The sequence below is a fragment of the Ailuropoda melanoleuca genome, chromosome 2 (genome assembly GCF_002007445.2).
Source record: "Ailuropoda melanoleuca isolate Jingjing chromosome 2, ASM200744v2, whole genome shotgun sequence".
NCBI lineage: Eukaryota > Metazoa > Chordata > Mammalia > Carnivora > Ursidae > Ailuropoda > Ailuropoda melanoleuca.
This window is the reverse complement of record NC_048219.1, coordinates 47747845-47770848: the sequence shown is the minus strand read 5'-3', so window position 1 is coordinate 47770848 and position 23004 is coordinate 47747845. Positions and strand designations below refer to the sequence as shown.

Sequence of the window (23004 nt, the reverse complement as noted above, 5' to 3'; positions counted from 1 at the left end):
TAGAATTACTAGGACTGTATTTTACTTCAGCTACATTGTAGTGTAGATTGGTTTAAGTGAGCCAAGAGCAAAGCATTGCTACCATGTCTAACAATGCTTTAAGGAAAATAATTTCTTGAAGCTCTACGATTGGTATGCTCCTGGACATCTGGAGTATGCTGAGTGTTACCTAGCCCTTTCCCCAGTTGCTCATTTAATATTTATCTCTCTTCTCTCAACATTGGCTACTGATAATCTAGAAGAGATAACATAACTTCCACCATCAGAAAGAAACCATTTCATTCATTGTAATAACCGCTTTTTTCACTTCCACTAATCGATGCTTCTGTTGGCCTCCATTTGATGTCAAATTGCCTCCAGGCTTTAGACTATAAATTAAAAAATGACTTTCTCTATAGCATTTATAAGTCAAACTTCTTGGGCTTGGGCTCAACTCACTCTGTAAGGATATTTACTTTTTATTTTTTAATCCCATTTTGGGGGAAGTTTTAACATGTAATAAATGAAAAAAAAAGCTATGGTGATTAGAAATCTGTAACAAAAGTCATAGGAAATAGCACAGATCCTGGCAAAACCTTGTCCATTCAGAGGATAATACTTGTACACTTGTCAGAGTAGAGCAGAGAGGCTGCAGCCTTACCACCACCGCCATCAGAACAAAATATTCTGTAAATGAAATTACCTGTGAAGTTGTGCTAGGTGTCGTAAGAGAAGCACATCGAGAACAGTGAGCAGGAATCACTTATACAGAATTGATAGATGGACAGAATAAAAACATTAAACAAATATCTCTATATGGCACTGTAGTTTTCATGATACACAAGTAAGGTACAAATGAAATTTTGGCATGTCGCATAGGCTAATTAGGTGACTGAAGTCTAGATTAGAGATAAAATTTAAGACTTTTGTGTTTGTCAGATTGTTGTATATCAGTAGCAATGTGACTTTTTCCTTTTGAGTTTGTCAGGGGATAGGGCATTTCAGTTTTGGTGGCCACCAGGACAGGATATCAGGACGAGACATGGAGAGTGATGGCTGTTACTCTTCGGAGTGTGTTCTTCAAGGAGGACCCGGACTCTGGATAGGCCTGTTGCTAGTATCTGGTGCTCATGCCTCATGCTGCATTTTCAGAATGTGCCATTGGCTCCTGTGACTGGGCGAGGGGTCACGGACGGGAGTACCAGTATTTTTATGCATGTAGCTGTAGGAAGTGCATGGTTTCAGGGACAACATAGAGGAATGCCGATGCCAGAGATAACCCAAGGGCAAATGATCCAGAGCCAAAAATTGCCTCAGAGAGGAATAATAAATTTCATCTGATGTGAAACTGATGTGGATTTTATGTTTTCAAGTGCATGTTAGCAACAAAGCCAGCAAACATTTAAATCAGATTTTTAAGCTGACAGTTCTCAGTATTTCTACATTAGCTTAAATGGGAGTCCCTCAATTCACTCCTTATTCAAGTCTGCAACTGAAAGGAAGCCTTTATAGTAGGCCTTATAGCACACTGAGGATTTAGTTTTATTAACATCTCAGTTTTGCTAAATGCCAATAAATCTATGCCTTAGAGTCACTCTTCTGTTAGAAATTGCCTTAAAGAAAATGTTTTATTGTAAAATTTAAGAATTATATCGTAACTCATATTTCCAGAAGCCAAGATGCCATTTCTGCATACATGTCTACACCGACACATGTATTTAGACCTACATCTACATCTGTCTCTGTCTTTGTGTCTATCTGTTGTTCAGCAGTCACACTCTCAAACATATTAGAGAAAATAGAAATGGATGTGTTTAGACAGAGTTAATAAAATTAAGAATCAGATAAAAATTAAGCATATACTCATTCTTAAGAAAAAAGGATTGTGATAATTGAAGGTGAAGGCAATAACACGTTTTCTTCCACCCTAAGGCAAACATAGTTGATCAAGACCCATCTGTTTGGTCTTAGATTTTCTATTCTACTTCTCTGGTTGACCTCACTTCTATAGCACATATAATAGCACTGAAATATTACAGAGATTAGCATAGCCCGTCCCCGTGCCCAGATGACTCACAGATTTGTAAAGTTGGCATATTTTTGCATAGTTAATGACGTCTTTCTTTGGGTTCTCACTGCATATTGTATACACATTGGCTGTCATCCTCCCGTATTATAATTTTTTGTTTACTTCTCTGTCTTGCTCATGAAACAATTCCCAAAAGAAGGAAATTATTTTTTTAATTAAAAAAATTTTTACACCCCACGTGGGGCTCAAATTCATGGCCCCCAAATCAAGAGTCATATGCTCTACAAACTGAGCCAGCCCAGCACGCCAGGAAATTATTCTTTGGCTCCATAATGGCTAGCATAGTGTCTGGCTTCTAGAAAGCACCCTGAAAATCTTTAATGAATGAATAAAAGAATGAATCAAAATTTCATAGTCTGTGAATAAGAAACATGCAGCAATTCTTTGTATTCATCATGCTCACCCAGAAATTGATTCTGAAACAGTTAATCCTTTTCTTCCCTCCTCACCTTGTCTTCCTGATGACAGAATTTCTATTTTAGTGTGATGCCCACATGGCCACCTCCTGTTGATAACTAGTAGGCACACTCAATTTCATGATGGACAGATGGACAAGCCTGCTGTTGTTCTTGGCCATGAGACTGTTACTGCTTATTCTCTTAGAGGCATCAAACATGCCTGGCTTCCCCTCTTTCTATTAATTTCTTTTGCAGGAGTATACATATTTGCTCCTAACACTGCCTTGCTCTATTTGTAATGTCAGAGGCCCACAAGCAGACTCTGGAAGACAGAGTAGCAGAAATATTTCGAGAGGTGCATGTTAAACTTAACACAAAAGAAGAGGACTCCATGGAAAAGAGGCCATAAAATATTGCTATTATTCAACTGAATAGGGGTAGATCCTCCTTCTTTCTCTTCCAACATAGTGGGATTGACTGGAAGAAAAATAAAATTGCAATATATTTCTGGAAAAAGGGATCCAGATTAGGCTACCGATTTGAATTGTTCAGCTAGAGGACTGCAGAGTTATTCATTGAAATTAGAATACACAACATTCAAAAGTATTTTAACATGGATATCTTCTTTATAAGAAAAAAGGAAATAGGGGAAGAAAATTATTTACTTAGTTTCTTTCATGGGCCAGGCATTTTTATGCCTTTTCCAATGTTTTCCATGTAATCTTCAGAATAAGTTGTGCAATACATTTTATTATGATTATTTTATAAAAAAGAAAACAAGGGCTCTGCTAGGAATGACAAAACTAATAACAAGGCAAGTATTTCCAGCTCAAATTTATTCTCTGCTTACTGTGTTGGATTAGCCAGCATACAGTAAGTTTTCAAGGAATTTGGGTTTTAATTATGTAAATAGCAGTGTTTTAAAGGATTTTCCATGTTGTGAATGATGTCTTAGAAGCTAATTTCTTCTAAGTTAGGTGGGGTACTTGTCCCCTTTTCCAGATGAGTAAGTTGATTGAAAAAAAAAAAACGATTCAGTAATGTGCTGCAGGGGAAGTGATTTCTGAATTTTTGGAATGCCTAGGCCAGAAAGCAGAGTGCTCCGGTATTTCACAAACACGCCTGGGGAACTACTGTTCTAGTTTCTAGAAGTCGCGATTTGTTTTGGCTATCCTGTTTGCCTTCAGGATCCATGCCTGGGCTATGGTGATGGCGTCTGACCAGAGCTCTTGGTTTCCTTCTTGTTTTGACCAAATTCATGGGCCACCAGTGATCTCAGTTGACAAAGGGAGTTGAGGTGAAAATCACTCCAGCTTTCCAGGGCGCTCTTAGTAAGCATCAATTTGTGTCTAGATTTTTCTGAGGCCCATTTGGATTGTTCCTGTGTATATCTAGACCCAAGGAGAACCCTCAAACTGATTGCCCTTTTTTTGTGGATCAGGGGCAGGACAGGCCTTGGACTTCCTCTGTGTGTTTCAGCATACACTCCTCCCCCTCTGGTGTGGTGGCAGGGTCCATGCTGAAGAGAAGATATTCTGTATATTTGCTCCTTTCCTCATCCTGCCCTCAAATATGAGTTGGACTCACTTTCTCAGCGTGGAAGGAGAGGCTATGGGACCAACTGCTGATACTTGCAACTAAGTAACATAGTTGCTAAAATGGATTACCTCTGCAAAGTAACAGAACTTCAGTTGTCATCCTGGTTTCCTTGGGTAAAGCAGACAGTGCCAGAGGCAATTTCTAACTGTGTTAGATGATGCGTTCTCCCCCAAAATCAGCTTCAATTATAGTATACGTAAAAATGAAGGTTAATCAAGACAGAATTATCAATTGGCTAGTTAAGTTTGACAAGGCAGTTTCATCCCAACTGAGTTGCAAAGGTGATTGCAATATTTGGAAACTGTGCTTTAGGGAGAGGATCTGGGAAATTATAATTCTGAAATGTGAGCATATTTTCTGTGATGAGGAAATGGTCATTATTTATATTAAAATAGATGTTTATTTCTCTCCATTATCTCTTTTTTTCATATTCCTTTAAATACGTTTTTTTTGTAATTTAAATTTCAGTGATTAAGCTATACTTATAATAATGCATCGCCATTAATGGGAGAAATGTCATCTTTAAAAAGTCGATTCAGTAGTATAAGTTATTTTGGGACTGGATTTGAGCCCAGTTCTTAAATGAAAACTATTTCCCGTTTCTTTTTCTCGGACAGTGGAATTAAAATAATCTGTTTTGTCTATTTCCAGTCATGACACATTCTAGGCTTAAGTAAATAAACCCAACTGAAAAATAACAGACTAAGCAGCTCTATCACTTGACTTAAAACTGTCATTTTTCATTTCAATGTTATATTCATGAGCATTAATATGAAAACTCTCTGTCAAAGGTTTGCTGTCTGTGTTTTGATTGCTTTAGAATGGAAACTTAAATCCTGCATTTCAGAAATGAATGAGGAGGGGCAGTGGGGAGAATCCTGGAGAGGAGTCAGAAGGCTGGTTCTGGCCTTGATCAGTTACCCTGTATGTACCTGGACAAGTCACTTTAAATTTCCTAGCATAAGTTTTCTTTGCTTTTAGAACCAAGAGGGTTAGACTACGTTAGGATGGAAATAGGTGTCCTTTTGTCTGCTAGGTCTGATCAATTGATATTGGCTGTCTCGAGGGCCACTTTGGGGATGATGGTGGGCCTCTTCCAGACCTAGCTGACAGGAGGACTTGGGGCAAGAAAGCCACTAATTTGCATTTCCTGAACTCAACAACTTCTTGGGTCATTATCTGCTTGAATTTTGACTTTCATGATTTATTCTTAATTTTTCACTTCAAGAAAATGGTCTCCCCATACCTGAAAATATTTTGAAAATTTGATAGCAAGGAAACATAGTCTTTGAGATCATCTAGTCAAAACGAGACTGATGTACTTAAAGGCAACAAAAACATAGAGCACTGCTTTTGTTATTTGAGGACTACATGGCTGATTATGGTAAGTTTTTCCGTGATTCCTTTGAGGACCCCTTCCTCTCTAAGTTTTCATGAATGCTTTATTGCATGATGGATGCAGCCTCTTGCAGTAAATTTAATTTCAGTAAAGTTACTCTTTCCATTGATAGTTAATTAAGGTAAGTGTTAAATTGTATAGTATGGACAGTAACACTGTAGACATTCAGAGAGTTAGACAGTCATCAGAATTGTCAGGGAATATTAAAGAAATAGAACTTGAGTGGGCCTAAAATGAGCAGAAGTTGAATAAAAAGGCATTGTTAGCTATGGGACAGAATTTGACTAAAGCTTGTAATAAGACATAAGCACAATTTGGAACAGTAAACAGGAAGTATAAACTATTGGGCTTCAATAAAAAAATTTGGATTGCTATAATATTAATATTGATAAGCATTAACATTCATTCATTCCTTTATCCCACCAATGGAGTACTTCCAGTGTGCCAGACCTTGACCAGACACCGGGATACAGCTCTTAGCAAAATGGACAAAAATCCTTGATTTTATAGAACTTACATCCTAGTGGAAGAAGACGGATAATAAAGCAATAAATGGAAATATGTTATATGTTAGTAATGATTGCAAAGGAGAAAAATAAACTAGTGGGGGGAAGGGAATGGTAGGGGTGGGTTGCAATTTTGGACAGAGTGGCCACGAAGTTCTCACTGAGAGAGTGATGATTGAATAACGACCTGAAATATACCTCAGGCATTCTGCTAAGTGAGTTACATACACAAAATCATTTAATTTTCATAGCAACTCTGTGAGAATAGGTACTATTATTATCATCACTTTATAGATGAGAACCTGAAACAGACAGCTCAAATAATTCCTTAAGAGTGCACAGCAATTAAGTGTGAGAGCTGGGATTTAAATCTGGGAAGAGTTTATACTGTTAGTCTGTATGACCTGATAACAAAAGTCCTTGAAAAGGGTATTTGAGGTCCAAAAATGATACTATTTTAGAGCTGGAGAGAAATTTACTGAATGTCTAATCCACTGGTTTTCAAAGTGTATCAGAATCACCTGGAGAGCTGGTTAAAACCCAGGTTTCTGGGGTGCCTGGGTGGCTTAGTTGGTTAGGCGACTGACTCTTGGTTTCAGCTCAGGTCATGATCCCATGGGTTGTGAGCTCGAGCCCTGTGTTGGGCTCCTGCTCAGTGAGGAGTCTGCTTGAAGATTCTCTCCTTCTGCTTCTCCCCCTATTCTCTCTGTCTCTCTCACTCTCTAAAAATAAATAAATCTGCAAAAAACCAAAAACAAAAACAAAAAACCACAACCCAGATTTCATTATCCAGTCACCAGAGTCTGACTCACTAGGTCTGGGGTGAGGCCTGAGAATTCTCATTCTAAAAAGTTTCCAGGTAATGCTGATACTGGGCAGCACTTCAGGAATCATTTAGTCCAGTGGTTCTCAAACTTGGCTGCACCTTAGAATCACTTATCTGGGCTGAGACTCTGTAATAGGATGATGTCAGTGACTGCAGTATACATGGAGGATTAAATACCACTGGTCTGGTTTAACCGTCATTTTACAGATAAGGAAATTGAGGTCTCAAGAAAGTAGCTCTTCCCTTCTTTTTTGGCTCCTAGCATTTTGCACATTGTTTCTTACTCACCTACTTGGTACAACTGTATCAAGTCAGGGGCTCTGTATCTATTTAACACACCATAAAGTTTTAATAAATGTCTACCGTTGAGTTACTAATGTTGAAGGGAATGAGGGACCACTAAAATTTTTTGACCAACAAAGTGATATATATTGAAAGTGATATTTCATTTATTTATTTGTTTTAAAGATTTTATTTTTACAGATTTATTTATTTATATCGAGAGAGGGGGGATATTGGGGGAGGGGAAGAGGGCAAGGGAGAGAGAGAGCCTCAAGCAGACTCCCTGTTGAGTGTGGAGCCTGACGCCAGGCTTGACCTCATGACCCATGAGATCACGACCTGAGCTGAAATCACAAGTTGGACGCTTAACCGACTGAGCCACCCAGACACCACATAAAGACTTTAAGTAATGTCTACACCCAATGTGGGGCTCAAACTTACAGCCCTGAGATCAACAGTCCCAGGCTCCACTCACTGAGCCAGCCAGGCACCCTGAAGGTAATATTTTAAGATGCTTTGTTATTAGGATAAGATAAGGAGATTGCAGGTGTGATGATCTTCTCTCCGCAGTAGTTCTGTAGAGCCTTGCTACTCAACATGTGGTGGAGACCAGCAGTGTCAGTATCACCTGAAGCCTTGTTAGCAACGCATACTCTCCAGCCCCACCTCAGACCTACTGAGTCCGAATCTACGTTTTTACAGGATCCCCAATGAGATGTGTACACATACAAGTTTAAGAAGCACTGCTCTAGGGGCACCTGGGTGGCACAGCGGTTAAGCGTCTGCCTTCGGCTCAGGGCGTGATCCCGGCGTTCTGGGATCGAGCCCCACATCAGGCTCTTCTGCTATGAGCCTGCTTCTTCCTCTCCCACTCCCCCTGCTTGTGTTCCCTCTCTCGCTGGCTGTCTCTATCTCTGTCGAATAAATAAATAAATAAAATCTTAAAAAAAAAAAAAAGAAGCACTGTTCTAGGACATCCCATGACCGATGCTGGACTTATGGGGTTGCCCTAGGGGATCAAAAAAAACCCAGCAAATATGAATGGCTGGTCGGGTCAGCTTTTCCATTAGCTTATTCCTTGACATTACCAGTTCTCTGGGATCTTAATAAGTATTCAGTGGTCAAAAAGATTCAGTAAATACCAGGTTAAACAAAGCTGAACAAGTTTCTTTATGGCCGGACTTCTTTGATCTTTGAATATGCTAACGTACTTTCTGAGCGTCCAGAAAAAACTACTAGTAGCTGCTTCTACACTTACTGATCATGGCTGCCAGTTTGCGGGGCATCTTTCCACCTTACTATTTTGTGTAGCACCTCTCGGTAAAGTTGTAATATGCCCTTTGTGATATTTAGGGTCTCAGACATAAGCTATTCTAGCCCCTGGGCAGGCTATGATCTTACATTTCCTAAATTTAATATCTGTTATTTATCTGTCCAAATGCCCAACCTTTCTATCACTGACCCAGGTATGTGCTTTCACTTCTGACTCACTTTGATTGACTGAAGCCTATTTGGACAGAGTCATGGGATAGATTTGTGGGTTCTGTCAGTGCTGGTCTGGGGAAAATTTTAAAGAGTTAGTTGCTGGTTACGGTGTCTGATGGAAACGAGGAGGAGACACTGGAAAATGTTAGGGTCACTGGTAACATACTGAAGTTTAGTTTGTGATAGCAGTGAAATAAGGGGGTATGACTGTGAGTGATTACCAGGTGAACAAGGAAGATAGAAATTTGGTTGGTAATTACGAGCCACAACATCTGTCAGCAGATTTATAGTCAAAAATAAAAAGAAACAGATGAACAGATACATTTGAGAATGAAGGTTATTTTAGATTTAGGACAGTTCAAAATTGGTTTTTCACAGTTTATTTTCATGGATGCCTCTTTTGAAAATTTATGGCCCTAAATTTAACACTGACATGTTGATTATCCCACATTTTTTAACTTAGAAAGCGTTTGATTTTAAATCACACTCACCAATAAACTACCTATATTTTGGATACTGCTTTGTTTTACTTTTATATATCCTTGATATGATGCTTCACTTTTTCTTTTTCTTTCTTTTTTTGATAGCAGTATACTTGCTGCTCTTCATGGTAAAAGGAATGAAAATATTTTCTGAATGATACCCTTACTGTGGGCAGTAGCAAAATCACTTTTAATTTTTTTCTGTTTATTTTGTTAATTAACCAATTCTGTTAATTTCTGTTAATAAACCAATGGAAAGTATTTTTGATTTGGATCTGTCCTTTCAAAAGCTTTACTTTTTATTTCCTTTCCTGACATTAAAAAATGTCATTTCTTGCATACTGTCATTTCTACTTATGACATCAGTATACTTTTTCTTAGGAATTTTTCTCTTAAAAATTTTGATATTACTTTAATAGATAAATTTAGCTATGTAAACCTTTTTGTTGTTTTTTAGAGAGGGAGGGGGAGGGGCAGAGGGAGAGGAAGAGAGAGAATCTTAAGCAGATGCCACGCCCAGTGTAGAACTAACATAGGGCACGATCTCACAACCCTGAGATCATGACGAGAGCTGAAATCAAGAGTGGGATGCTTAACTGAGAGCCACCCAGAAGCCTCTGGATATGTAAACATTTTAAGCCTGATTCAACTCGGTTTCTCTTTATTTTACCCTTAGTTGACACAATTTCCTGCACTTTGAGAAAAAAATTTAAAGAGAAAGGAAGAAAATTTTTGAAAAATCAAGCAGAATATATTGAATTAATTTGGTTTCAGAAACTTCTAGAGGATGTTGGTGTAGTTTCAACCCACTTTTCTCCGTGTCTAAAATCTACAGTTCCCCCAACACTATGACTAGAACAGTGATCTAAGATTTTATAAGCTATTAAGTTATCCCAAAGAAATTCAGTTTTTCTTATTCTACTAGGTTTACTAAGACAGAAAAGCAGATGGAGGCATTACATAATGGCAGCCTTTGGAAGGAATGCTAAGATGCTTGATCTGTCCTATTGGCAGGATAACAATGGTGGGAGACGACGTTTACTAGGCAATTCTGCCTCTTCAGTGGAGTGGGACAAGAGATATTGTAGCAGCTGAGTGACAACCTCTGAAAAGGTGGATAGGGCTGGATGGGTGCTATGAGAACACCAGCTACTGAATTTTGGACAGCATGAGTGGCTTGTACCAACTACAAGTCCTTACAGTGGTAGGAAAGAGATAATAGGGGCAGCAATTGTCCCACATGCCAAAGGTAATTTACTAATGATCTCTATTTAATATATATGTTGAGGGTTGCCAAATACTTATCCTAGAAAGCTAGGCAGCAACCTCTATGACATCGGCCAAAGCAACCTTTTTCATGACACATCTCCAAAGGCAAGAGAAACAAAAGATAAAATGAACTTGTGGGACTTCATCAAGATAAAAAGCTTCTGCACAGCCAAGGAAACAGTGAAAAAAACTAAGAGGCAGCCCACGGAATGGGCGAATATATTTGCAAATGATACTACAGAAAAAGGACTGGTATCCAAGATCTACAAAGAACTTCTCAAACTCAATACACGAGAAACAAATAAACAAATCATAAAATGGGCAGAAGATATGAACAGACACTTTTCCAATGAAGACATACAAATGGCTAACAGACACATGAAAAAATGTTCAAAATCATTAGCCATCAGGGAAATTCAAATCAAAACCACACTGAGATACCACCTTACGCCAGTTAGAATGGCAAAGATAGACAAGGCAAGAAACAACAATTGTTGGAGAGGATGTGGAGAAAGGGGATCCCTCCTACATTGTTGGTGGGAATGCAAGTTGGTACAGCCACTCTGGAAAACAGTGTGGAGGTCCCTTAAAAAGTTAAAAATTGAGCTACCCTATGACCCAGCCATTGCAACTACTGGGTATTTACCCCAAAGATACAGACGTAGTGAAGAGAAGGGCCATATGCACCCCAATGTTCATAGCAGCCTTGGAAATAGGGGTTCAAATTAGGCCTTGGGTTACTGGACAATCCTATCACCTAAATATTTGTACAACATCAATCCAATAAAGTATTTATCAAGTATCTCTAGGTGTCATGTTCTGTGCTAAGTGCTAGAATGCCAGCGCAAGGAAAAGATAAATGTTGCCATTGCCATCACATTTCTTGCTGACTAGCATGTGATGCAGATAAGTAAACAAAATGATATAACACAGTAATATGCCGTGATAGGAGAAATAACAGGGAACCATGGTAGTATACAGAAGGGGATACTTAGCTTTTATTTTTTTATTTTTTATTTTTTTATTTTTTATTTTTTTAAAGATTTTATTTATTTATTCGACAGAGATAGAGACAGCCAGCGAGAGAGGGAACACAAGCAGGGGGAGTGGGAGAGGAAGAAGCAGGCTCATAGCAGAGGAGCCTGATGTGGGGCTCGATCCCGGAATGCTGGGATCATGCCCTGAGCCGAAGGCAGACACTTAACCGCTGTGCCACCCAGGCGCCCCGATACTTAGCTTTTAGTTAAGGAACCAGAGAGGCAGAGGCATCTACATGAAGGATGGCTAAGCATTAGATGGACCAAAAGGAGTTGGGCAGGAAGAAGCATTCTGGCATTCTGGGCAGGGCAAAAAAACAAACAAACAAACAAACAAACAAAAAAACACAAAAGCTCAGAGGAAGATCATAAAGAATGTTTCATCTAGACCATACAAAAGGAGAAATGGTAAAAATGAGGTTAGAAAAGTTAACAGAGTCCTGATAGGGTTTTATAAACATTTGGGCTTTATTATAGATGGAGTAGAGTGCCATTGAAAGGTTTTCCAACAGAGAAGTAATTTGATATGTATTTTAAGACAATGATTCTGGTGGCATTCTAGAGAATAGACCGAAGGGAGAGAATACTGGAGAGAAGGAGACCAACGGGGAGACTGTGGCAGAAGTTTATATACGAGAAGATGGTAGCCTGTATTTCACAAATGATGGCATTCTTAATAGCTGGTACTTTTGTATCTGGCACACTAGATAGTAAAGTTATTTATTCTTACTTTTATAAGATAAAAGTGTTCGTTATTTTTAACTTTCTATTTCCCATTTTATAATTCTTTAAGAAAACATTCTTATTTCTTCTTTCTTTATCTTTGTTAATTATTATGTCTGTTGCTTCCTGAATATTCTCCTGTAAATGTCTTTTCTGCTCTTGACATGTATTTTCCACCTTTTGTCATTGTGACTCCTTTCTCTCTCTCTCTTCCTTCCTTCTTTCCTTCCTTCCTTCCTTCCTTCCTTCCTTCCTTCCTTCCTTCCTTCCTTCCTTCCTTTGTGTTTCTTTTTCAAATCTGAGTACAGAGTTAATGATGAGAAAAAAGTAATTATGATTCTAGCGAATAGATTTCAGTTGCCACAACTAGGGATAGCCTGAGATTTCTTGAAAAGGACAAGTAGAAAAAAATTTCAGTGTTTTTCAGCACTGGAAAGAAAAAATACAGTTTAAAGACAAACACTGTTCTTGAAGGGGAAGAGGTTTGCTGTACAGCAATCAATATAGTAGAATTAGGAAAGACCAACATGGATCAACCTCAAAGTGCAAAAAGTAATTAAGAGCACAAAAAGCACATAATAAATGTCAAGTACAAAACAGAAGCTGAGAAATTACAGAGTGAAGTTCAGTTTAAAAATGACAGAAGGACCAAAGGTGGCAAGTGACAAATCATTTCATATAAGACTAACTAAAAGTGCTACAATATTGCAACAGTATTACACAGGACACAATAGGTCAGGGAACAGCCTAGAAAGGTGTCTAATGGATAGCAAGGGTGAATCATTGACTGAGAGGGTCTTGTAGACATTGATTTTAAAAAGTAAAATTAAATGAATTCTTTGTCGCAGAACTCTCAAAAAGCTCAGTCGTGCTAAACAGAGAAATCAATTTAAAATGAAAGAAGTAAAATTTGGAAATGTTACCAACCAGTAAATGGCAAAGAAATTGAGAAATTTGAATTCTCATATAGGACCAGATATGCTTTCTTTTAGGATTAGTGATGTCCAAGGCCTTTAGAACTCCTTTATAAAAAAGTATGTTACTTTTGTGTATTTTGTTCCCAAGTCACCCGATGTAGGCCATTTTTAATGCTTCCTTGGCTTTCTATGTGTCAGAGTATGACACACCTGTCCCTTACCAGGTAAAACAAAGGAAAACATCAAGAGGATGTACAGAAATCTTAGCCAGGGGCGCCTGGGTGGCACAGCGGTTAAGCGTCTGCCTTCGGCTCGGGGCGTGGTCCTGGCGTTCTGGGATCGAGCCCCACATCAGGCTCCTCTGCTATGAGCCTGCTTCTTCCTCTCCCACTCCCCCTGCTTGTGTTCCCTCTCTCGCTGGCTGTATCTATCTCTGTCAAATAAATAAATAAAATCTTTAAAAAAAAAAAAGAAATCTTAGCCAAAGAGCTTCCAACCTCTCAAACTTTTGGGGGGGATGAGAGGAGGGAAATGTGCTCATTATGTGATTATGTGTGTGAAGTGGAGAGTTGGAGGAATGGGAATTGCTCACTCTGGAAATCCTTTGTCTTAATCCCTTTGGTCTGCTATAACAAAAATATCATAGACTGGGTGGTTTAAACAACAAAATTTATTTCTCACAGTTCTGGAGCCTAGTAAGTTCAAGATTTGCCAGAAGCCTGTTTCGCCTGTTTCTTGGCTTCTTGCCTTATAGTTTTATTTGTGTTTGTGTGTGTGTGGGGGGTGTGGGGGTGAGAGAGAGAGAGAGAGAGGCAGACAGACAGATAGACACACAGACTAACTCCATCATGAGGGCTTCACTTTCATGACCTAATTACCTCTCAAAGGCTTCATTTCCAAACACCATCACTTTAGGGATTAGGGTTTCAACATATGAATTTGGAGAGGACAGGAGCATTCAGTCCACAGCATTCTCAGAGACAGAAATTTTCCAAAGAGAGAGCAATTGTTCTTTTAAAATTGTATGTTAAAGGCAGGATTCAAAGAATGGGTGTGCCTAATTAATTTATCCTCTCTTCCCATGATGCTTTGGGAAAAAGGGCCACAAAAGATGGAGCAGGTAGAGAAGGTGGTAGCACCTGAGGGTGAACAGGAAGGCAACTGAAATAAATCACAGAAACTGAGGGACTCAATGACAGTGGAACACGAAGAGCTGGTCCGAAGCAATGCAGAGGATTCTGAGCCCTCAGGAGGGCTTGTGGGTTCTCCAATTCCATGCAACTATTATGTATCTGGTCCTGGAAAGACAATGGTCAACTCTGAGATTGCTAATTATGTTATTTTAAATGTAATTATATGACCTCTGTAACTTTCAAGTTCTTCCTTAATTTTATATTTGATCATTTTCCAAATATCCAGAAAGGTTGAAAGAATAATACAATATGAACACTTGTATATTCATTACCTTGATTCAACAATTGTTCCCAATTTGCCATATTTGCTTTATATCACTATTTGTAAGTATGTCTATTTTTTTCTGAATGTCTTGAAAATAAGCTGCAGACATTGTGATCTTCACCATAAATGTTTTATATAACCACAGTATTATCAACACATTGAAGAGAATTAAATATATATATATAATGAAAATAACCAAGTTATTTTCAAAATTTTCCAATTGTCCAGAAATGGTTTTTATTTTTTTTAAAGATTTTATCTATTTATTTGAGAGAGAGAGAGAGAGCATGGGGGGGGAAGGGCAGAGGGAGATGGAGAAGCAGGATCCTTGCTGAGCAGGGAGCTCCATGGGGTCTCCATCCCAGGACGCTGGGATCATGACCTGAGCTGAAGGCAGATGCTTAACTGACTGAGCCACCCAGGCGCCCCAACAAATGCTTTTTAGATCTCTTTTTTTAAAAGCCAGGATTCAAATAAGATTCAGAGATTGTATTTGACTTTTATGTCTGTCCAGTGTCTTTTAATCTAGAAGTCTCTATTTCTTTCTTTATAACTTTCACTTTTTGAAGACATTGCAGGACAGTCGTCTTTTGGAGGGTCCCGCATTCTGCGTTTATCTGATTTCTCCCATATAGTGCTGTTTTCCTAGTTCTTATATTCTCTGGATTTCCTGCAAAATCAAAATAGATCCAATAGCTTGAATAGATTGAAGCTAAACATTTTTTAGCAAGAATATTGTGCAGAAGATATCCTTATTTCATATTATGTTACTACAAAAGGCATGTAATGCCAGAGTTTCCACTAAAATTATGTTGTTTGATAATTTGGTTTATATGATAATAACCAGATCATTTCATTGTGAAGGCATATTTTTTTTTCTCTTTACAATTAGCAAGGACTGTGTGGGATAATACCCTGAAACTTTGTGAATAACCAACCAGTAACCTAAAGATATTGTTTTATTTTATTATTTTTAAAAAAAATATGGAATGCTTCACAAATTTTTGTGTCATCCTTCTGCAGAGGTTGTGCTAATCTCTGTATCATTCCAGTTTTAATATATGTGCTGCCGAAGTGAGCACTCACTTAAAGATCCTAGTGTCCAACAATACTCGTTGCCTGAAACAATTACATCATTAGGAATTGCAAAAGTTGTGATTTTCTAATTTATATATAATTTCTTCTATATTTATTAGCTGGCATCTTCTGTGAAGAATAACTTTCCCTCATCAACTGGTACTTGTATTTCTCTCTCAAGAAGCAAGGACACCATCATAATTTTAAAAAATGATTATAGCAATTTTGAATATAGAGAAAAACAAACCCAGCTGTAATCTCAACAGCTAGTAAACCAGTGTTAACAATTTGGTGTGTTTCTTTGCATTCTTCTTTCAAAGCCTATAAGTATATATATTACAAAATTTGATACATAAGTTTTATATCCAGCCTTTTATAGTTAGTATTATATCATTATCACTTTACTATGCTGTTAAATATTCTTTAAAGTATTTTTGCTGGCTGTCTGCCACTTCATAATTAGGATGTGGCATACTTTATTTCCTTATCCCCGTACAACCAGGGGGGGCATATATCCTGGTTTGTCCAGGGCAGTTCTTATTTATGACTGTTGTCTTTGCAAAATTATTAAAGCACCCCCTTTTACTCCTGCAGTCATCTCAGTTTGGAAGACAAATTATATAGTCACCCTATCATCACTGTACCTGCAATTGACCATTTGCTGTTTTTAATTTTCTAATCTATTTTCTCTTGTGTAAATCTTTGAGTGCATTTCTTATTATTTCATGAGGATAAATTTCTAAAAGTGAAGTGACTGGATCAAAATGTATGGATATTTTTAAGATTCTAAGTATTGCCTTTTTCGTATTTCTGTTAAATAAGTAAAACACGGTGCCGTTAAACTGGACTCAACAAATTTATCTGCTTTGCCTTCCCTTTGGGAAGGGTTTATCAACATTGGCAGTATTAACATTTTAGCCCAGAAGGTTCTTTTTGTACAGGGCTGTCTGTGCATTGTAGTAGCACCTTTGTCCTTTACCCACTACCTGCCAATGGCACCCCTGACCCGAGTTGTGACAATCAGTAAAATCTCTAGATATTGCCAGATGTCCCCTGGGAGGCAACATAGCTCTCAGTTGAGAACCACTGGCTTAGAAATAATAAATGTATAGAGTAGTTATAGCAACATCCTCCTTTCTAGCTTATTTATCTTAAGCTGTGAGTTTTTGACAATTGCTTATTTAGCCTACTGTGAATAGCAAATGGTAAAAGTTTCTTGTTCAAGATGACATGACCAAAAACAGTTGAATAGGAATTTGAACCTAGGTCTGTCTGTCTTCAGTCTTATCCATGTGTCCTGCTGCCTCACGTAAGTACTGCCATCATGTACTCACTATTGCTAAACAGGCAAACAATGGGAAAGAAGTGTTTTCTCTCTGGTGAGTTTTTGGTAATCATTTGGGATCTGTTTGTTACCAAGGTAATTCTTATTTATTTTTATCATCTGTAAATGGGATTGGCTGTGTGAAATCAACGTATCGAAACATGCAGTTTAGGTCCTGGTACACAGTAGGTGCTCAATATTTACTGGTTTCCACCTGTACTTACATTGGGTTATCATAACCATCTGTTAATGGGTCTGTGCAGGGCTTAAAGGGGAAGCAAACGAAGGCGACTGATTACCTTTCCCTCTTTCTACTTTCCAAAGCTGCTCTCTCTGCTTTCCCTCACTGTTGGTGACTCACACATTGAAGAAAGGAACAGGAGTCAAACAGACTCCAGGGCATTGACAAGTGAAGGGAACACAATTTAAGTCACTGAGAGTAATGTCGATCCCTCTTCTTGTCTTCTGTTTCAAAAGCTGTTTGTTCAGAATAAGAAAGCCACCTTCAGGCTCTGGGAATAGAACACTGCATATGTGGCTTAGTTCCGGCTTGTTTGGGGACAACTTTTAACTCGCAAACGTAGGGCTAGTGAGTGGGGTGAGGACAGACTGCGGAGAATATCATCCGTAGATACTTGCCAGAGTCCCTCCACCACTACTGCCAATTAAGTCTGAGGGACGACGAGAATGGTAGATGGAATCTGGCAGACTCTTCTCTCCTAACACAGGAGAAGGTTTGGCTGGAGTTTAGCAGCTATACTCAACTTAGATCCTAAACTATGATCATTTCAGGAAGCATGGCTGAACTAAAGCTAGTTTTATTTAGGTTTCTCTTATTCTAAATAGTGGACACTGCTGATTGTGGAGGTTTCTTCTTGAAAGAAAAAGCAGAGAGGCACTATGACAGAATCACGTTTCCCCTAAAAGATACTAGACCAGGAAAGAAAAAAGAGAGGATGTGAAATACAGGAAGTTCTCATCTATTCTTAACCTATTCTTAACATCAAAGTGTGATACTTTAGGCTTTATAGTATTCTATGGTTTTTAAAACATTTTCACAAATATTAACTCTGACCATTGTAACACGGCCTCAAGTGGCAAGTCAGGCAGATGTCCACATTTCAGAAGAAGAAATGAAACATGGGGAAGTTGTGATTTTCCCCAGTTTTACGGAATTAGAAATGACAGGGGATCTTTGACGCCTACATCAGTGTGGTCTGCAATCCACCCCAACGCTTACATAGTTCCAGAGCTTACACGATTTCTCTGCTCTTAGACTTTTTTGTTTTGTTTTGCTGGCTTTTTAAACTAGTCCATTTGTGAATAGTTGTTAAAAGAATGATTATGTTGTTGCCTCCCCCAATTTCAGTGCAGCATTTCAGAGTGTGCTTACCATGTTGTCTGAAATTTGGGTGCTACTCCTACTCTCTGTTTTTGTTATCCTCTTTTGTGTCCTTGTTTAAGGCTGAGCAGAGTTTATTGCTATACATCTATCACATTTTGAATTTATGATAGCTTTTTCTTAATGGGTTGGATATTATTGTGTTTCAACCTCTGTGACCCTATGTCAGGACAACTCAGCTTGGGGATATATTGCTGAGTTGTAATTTTAAAACCCTTGGCCCTTCTCCCTGTCAAACAAACTTGAACATAAAACAGTGTTGTCTTCAATAGGACAGAGTTAGGATTTCTTTTTCAGTAAATGATGAATATTTGAAAAACAGCATATGCTTAAAATAGCATGTGTGTTCTATCTCTCTCCCTCTTTCCCTCTTTTAGATTGGTCACAATGTATGAACACATAATACAAAGTGGGAAATGATTTCTTTTAGTTATCATGGTGCTATTTAAAAAAAAAACTTACCATATTTTGTTTTCTGGAAATAAAAGAATAACATCAAGCACTTATGTCATAGTTACTTTTTAAAAATTTTAATTCCAGTGTAGTTAACATACAGTGTTATATTAGTTTCAGGGGTACAATACAGTGATTCAACAATTCTGTACGTTACTCGGTGCTCATCATGATAAGTGTGCTCTTAATCCCCTTCACCTTTTTCACCCATCCCTCCACTCACCTCCCCTCTGGTAACCATCAGGTTGTTCTCTATAGTTAAGGGTCAGTTTTCTGGTTGTCTTTTTATTTTTCTTTGTTTGTTTTGTTTCTTAAATATGAATGAAATCATATGGTATTTGTCTTTCTCTGACTGACTTATTTCACTTAAAATTATACCCTCTAGATCCATCCATATTGTTACAAATGGCAAGATTTCATTCTTTCTTTATGGCTGAGTAACTTTCCATTTCATGTATATATCACTTCTTCCTTATCCACTCATCTACCTATGGACACTCAGGCTGCTTCCATAATTTGGCTTTTGGAAATAATGCTGTAGTAAAATAGGGGTGCATATATCTTTTCAGATCATGGTGCTATTTTAACTTCTCTTTTTTTTTAGGATTTATTTTATTTTATTATTTTTTTAAATAATATTTATTTTGTTACATTAGTCACCATACAGTACATCCCCAGTTAACTTCTAACTCTTAATTATTTTATTTTATAAGTCTTTCAGACCCAAATTACCTTCTGTCCTAAATAGTCTTCAATTGCAGCCAGTTGAAATTCCCAGTGTTTCATTTCTCCCTCCCTTTTTCTCATTTCCTTTTTCTATTATAACCTATCCATCCATCCATCTATCCATCCAGCCATCCAACCATCTATCCATCCATCCATTTATCCTTCTACCCGTCCATCCGTTCATCCATCTATCCGTCCATCCATCTCTATCTCTTAGTAGGGGAAGCTCATGGTTAGCATGCATCAAAGCCAAAGCAGCACAATTTCAGAATTTTAAGTTTAAAAATATTCTTAAATTAAGCAAGTTTAAGTGAGTTTGAAATTTATTTGTTCACTCCTATTTTGAAAGTGTTTCATCATGACAGTATTATTATCCCTTAAGTATAATCATATAACAAAGTGCTCAGAATTTATTGACTTTATGTGGTATCACATAAAGAAGCTTAAGAGGTTGAAATTTGAAGTGAAAATTAGAGTATTAAATTTAAAGAATTTAAATTTATAGAGTTTAAATGTATAGAATTTAAAGTTAAATTTTGGAGTGTAGATAAAAATGGCTTTCAGTGTCCATCCTAGTATGTTGCAGTAATTGATCTTTATGATTTCAGTGGCTGAGCCATTTCAATGTCTCCTCCCACCTCCCTCCACGCCCCCCCGCCCACAGGATGGAGGCAGTCCTGCTGGCTTCATGCATCATGACCCCCAATCTTTGGCATTTTCATCAGTCACTTGAAGATTACCTTACATTCCAGTCTCTGAAGGAAATTGGCAGGTGGCCAGAGAGTTTCAGCAGTCCAAAGAAATGTCTTACTTCCTAAGAGAAAACTCTACCTACAATTTCCATCTTACAAAAGGCATTATGATGAATTTAGATAACTCAGAGCTAAGTGATTGGAGAGTTATTACATTATAAGGGCATATTATTTTTAAGAGAAGAGGGTCATGTAAACTAAAGGAAGTAAGAAAAAACAACAGCTTCAGTATCCACATGTTTATTATTTGTGAAAAACTTCATATTTTCCAATATAAAATAGGGCTTCTTGTGTTTTATTATAGGAAAATTTGTGTGTGCTTTGGGGAGGAGGGTAGAAATAATAGTGTAGTAAATTCAGAAGCATTTCTACCTAGTTTATGAGCTAAGAAATATATCTTATTTTCACACTTTGTTCTAAAGTTGTCTCTATTGTCTTTTGTTGAAATATGATGAGAAAAGAAAAAGAAAATTTAAGGGTATATCCAGAGCTACAGCCCTGAAGGCCTGATTGTAGGTTCAAATTAAAAAAAAAAAAATCTTGTGTTGAAATAATCTTTACTAATATTTAAAATAACTGAATATCTTAAACAGCTTTATTGAGATGTACTTTCATTTTATATAAGTCTGTGTAGAGTATACAGCTCAATGGTTTTAGCATATTTACAGGATTGTCTAACCATCACTATAATCTAATCTTGGAATATTTTCATCTCACCAGTAAGAAATCTCTTTAGCCTTCACGCCCCATCCCCCAGCCCTAGGCAATCACTAATCTGTCTTTTTTTAATTGATTTGCCTATTCTGGACATCTTACAAAAATAGAATCATACAATATGTGCTTTTTGGAGATTGACATGTTTTACCAATAACTTCTTGTGGTTATAGAAGATAATTGTTTTCTAATTTTTTAACATATGATTTTTTTAAAGAAGAAAAAACTTCTGTCAAATAACTCCTAAGAAAACTACTTTAAATCATTTTTTGTCTGTTTCTTTCCAGTCTTTCTCTGTATATTTGTTTGTTATTTTATTCCTTAATTTCTTTAAGAAATATTTATTGAGTTCATAATATGGATCAATCACAGTGCTGGGCACTGGACATATTGAGGTATACAAGATAAGCAGCTTAAGTGTTGTTGATAGAATAGGTGGCTCGGCTGGTTAAGCATGAGACTCCTGGTTTCAGCTCAGGTCATGATTTCAGGGTCTGGGATCAAGCCCTGAGTCAGGCTCTGTAATTAGCATGGAGTCTGCTTGAGATTCTCTCCCTCTCCCTCTGACCCCCCCCCCACTCTCTCTCTCTCAGATAAATACATCTTTAAAAAAAAAAGAATAGGTAATCATAACCATTGTAGTGAGTGCTACAAATGAGAAGTGTAGGCTTCTGTATTGTACAGGTGGACCTAATTTAGTTTTTCTAAAGAAATTATTTAATATATGCCTATGTATATGTATTTTAAATAATTGGGATCATATGATATATAAAGTTTAGTATATTTTTTCTTAAAACTATATTATGAATATTTTCCCATTTTTTAAAATATTCTTTGAGGATGCTATTTGTTAAAAGATTTATTTATTTATTTCAAGGGATGGGGAGTGGTAGAGGAAGGGGGAGAAAGAGAATCCCAAGCAGACTCCCCACTGAGCGCAGATCCCCAACACAGGGCTCAATCTCATGACCCTGAGATCATGACCTGAGCCGAAATCAACAGTCTGATGCTTAACCAACTGAGACACCCAAGCACCCCATAGAGTGCTATTTTTAAGGGCTCCATAATTTTCTACTGGATGTATATACCAAATTTATTAGAAATTGGAATATTTCCTGGAATTTAGGCTGCTCACAAGTGGCATTCACCCTGAGGTTTTTAATGACAGAAAGCTCACATGTGAAAGTATATGAATTTGTAACCAAGAACTACTAATTAATTTAATTATGTCTGCCTTGTACCTTTTGCTTTAAAAGGTCTCTAGAATCAGGACTTAGGATTTATGGGTCCTGGAGATAAAAAGGTTGTTCTAGCACTCCTTGCTTTAATAACCTCACTGTCACTGCTTTATGATATTTGGGAAATCTCAGAGAATTAAAATAGAAGGGTTGGCAAAATGACGGCTGAGCTCTCATGGCTTTTCTGGACTCCAGATTGAGAGCTCTTTCTAGACTTAGTGTAGGTACTTAACTGATTATGGGGAACTTGGGGACAGGAACAGATATTGTTGAAAATAAACTTTTTGAAGATATGGTGACTCCACAATTGTTGACGTTTGGAAAATATTTTCTTTGATATTTATTTATGAATCTACTTGCTTTTTATTTTTTCTTCCCTAATTTTTTGTTCTCCTTGTTTTAGTGTGTTCTTGGGTGCCCCATCTTGTTTTGTATGACATGGCTTCTATTTATCTGAGATCATTTCTTTTGTGTGTGGGTCAGACATATTGTCAGATGTCTCACTGGGGTGAAAGTCATCCAAACATAAATCTCCTTTTTTGCTCTCTTACTTTCCCCCTCCTCTTTGTGTGTTGCCATTTTCTTCCCCACTTTTGCATTCCTTCTTTTGTTTTCTTGAACTACTTGTCCCACCTCCATTCCTCCTTGACTTTGTTGGGTCATGAGTTCTCTTTTACACTCAGTGGTATAGCTGCTTCTTTTTTTTTTTTTTAATGATTTTTTTTATTATATTATGTTAATCACCATACAGTACATCCCCGGATTGTGATGTAAAGTTCGATGCTTCATCAGTTGTACAACACCCAGTGGACCATGCAATACGTGCCCTCCTTACTACCCATCACCAGTCTATCCCATTCCCCCACCCC

At 37.6% G+C, this 23004-nt stretch overlaps 1 protein-coding gene and 1 non-coding gene across 9 annotated transcripts in view; one reads left to right on the top strand and one right to left on the bottom strand.

Moving 5' to 3' along the window:
• SLC44A5 (solute carrier family 44 member 5) overlaps positions 1–23004 on the top strand; it is a 352457-nt gene that overhangs the window by 60576 nt on the left and 268877 nt on the right. The window lies entirely within an intron of this gene.
• Positions 15428–15531, bottom strand: LOC117801214. The gene has a single exon (XR_004623744.1). It is a non-coding gene; the product is annotated as a U6 spliceosomal RNA (small nuclear RNA).